We start from the raw sequence: 1,940 nt of genomic DNA on the forward strand, positions 1-1,940 counted from the left end.
CAAATCCCCCATCCCACAAGTGAATCGTAGTGCCAGTTTTATCAGCTTTCACCAATGCCAGGGGTGGCAAAGTAAGTCCCAGTGTGGGGAGAGATAGGGGTTCACCAGGGACAGGGAGGCTGTTTGGGGATGGAGGAGGTCAGGGTCTAAAAACAGACCCTTGTCCCAGGGGTTGGGGAAGAGAGCACCCATCCCTCCAAGGCCCCTTGCAAGCCCCATGATTCTGCCAAACCCTTCCAGACTCCAGAAACTCTTATGTGGACCCCACCTGCCTGTCCAACCCCCCAGTGCCCCTCCCATGTAGACTCCACATGCCCCCTCAACTCTCCTTTCCCCCCCCATTGGACCTCTGGCACTTGCCTGGCCAACCCTATTTCCCCACAAAAGATTCTTGGGCCTCCAATCCCCCCACCCCCTCTTCTATACCCTGCATCCAAACTTACATTAGATTAGGTGGTTATTTCTGATGCAATCTAACCTCCCTCTAACCTCCACGAATGTCCTTACGCAGCCCTTATATCTCTTGTGGTATTTTTAGAGTATCTACTGATGGTTAACAATAACATGTAATGATGTTCATTATATGTGGCATTTGTGTATATGCCAAATAATAACAAAATTGCTAGGCAGTGTTTTCTTGCCATCTTAAAATTGTTTGGTGTCCCCATAGAAGCCAAATAGTGGACTGTCTACAGCTTTTAGGGTGCACTAGTCAGTTTCAAAGATGCATAAGGCACATCAACACATTACCCTGTTTAATAAAACATCATACACCAGTGAGTTTTTCATTTGGATTCTGCTATGTCAAGGGTATTTGAATCTTAACTAATTTGATGATGCCTGTGGCCCAAATATAAGTGAGAGCAGGAGAGGATTATTTAACATTCTCCTTTAAAGATATGATCTATCAGAAGGAATTCCAATTAAGAAACCCCTGCACATAAAAATCTCTCTCACACAAAAATTGTCAGTCTGAAGTTGAAGTATATGTACTCGCCTTTCAAAAATGATCATTAAAAACAAAAGAACCTAATCCTAGAAGCCTCAGAAATGCTTAGTTAAGGATGCACTCCTCAAAGAACGCAGTAGCTCAAAATCTACGAAGGACACCCGTATAACCACAGAGAGAGAACCTTCCATTTGATTCACCCCCTGTTAAATCTTTCACTTCCCAGACAAATACCCTTCTCCTCCCATCCTTGTCTGTTTCTTTCATAGGCCCAAGGATTGAATATTAGGTCTGTGCAAAGCTTTGGTCGCTGATTTGATTTGGAGGAGATTCAGCCCGATTTGGTGGTCAAATCTTCAAATCCAGATCAAATCAGGAGACCCTTTAATCTCTCCGAATCAAATCGGAATCCTCCAAATTGATTCGGAGAGATTCGGAAAGATTCAATGATTCGGACACAGACACAGCTTTAAATGTTTTTTCTACATATTTCAAGGTACCAAGCAGCTTGTGAATGCTGAGATGGTGGGGCAGATGGAGTGTCCCACAGGAGTGTGTGTGTGGGGGGGTCCCCAGTGAGCTCGGCAGGAGACCCAGAAGTGCACCAGAAGCACTTCTGGTTCACTTCTGGGTCCACTGGGGAGTATGCAGGTCCCCCCCCCGCGCCCTCCCCAGCTTGGTGGCTGGTGCCTCCTGGGTCGGGGGGGCAACTGGGGTCCCCCCATAGCTGATCACTGAGTCACAGGGGTGCGGGGAAGGGGGGCAGCATGTTTGGCAGCAGAGCTGGAAGTGGACCAGAAGTACTTCTGGTCCACTTCCAGATTTACCGCCAAGCACGCAGGGGGGCCACCTCATGGTCCTGTGGGACGCTTCATCCACCCCACCATCTCCACCTTCATGAGCCATGCCTGGTACCTTGAGACATATAGAAAAAACATTTAAAGCTGTGTCTATGGCCGAATCACTGATTCTCTGAATCGGCATTGAATCT

Source organism: Gavialis gangeticus, unplaced genomic scaffold (assembly GCF_001723915.1).
Source record: "Gavialis gangeticus isolate Ggan-Ray unplaced genomic scaffold, GavGan_comp1, whole genome shotgun sequence".
Taxonomy (NCBI): Eukaryota; Metazoa; Chordata; order Crocodylia; family Gavialidae; genus Gavialis; species Gavialis gangeticus.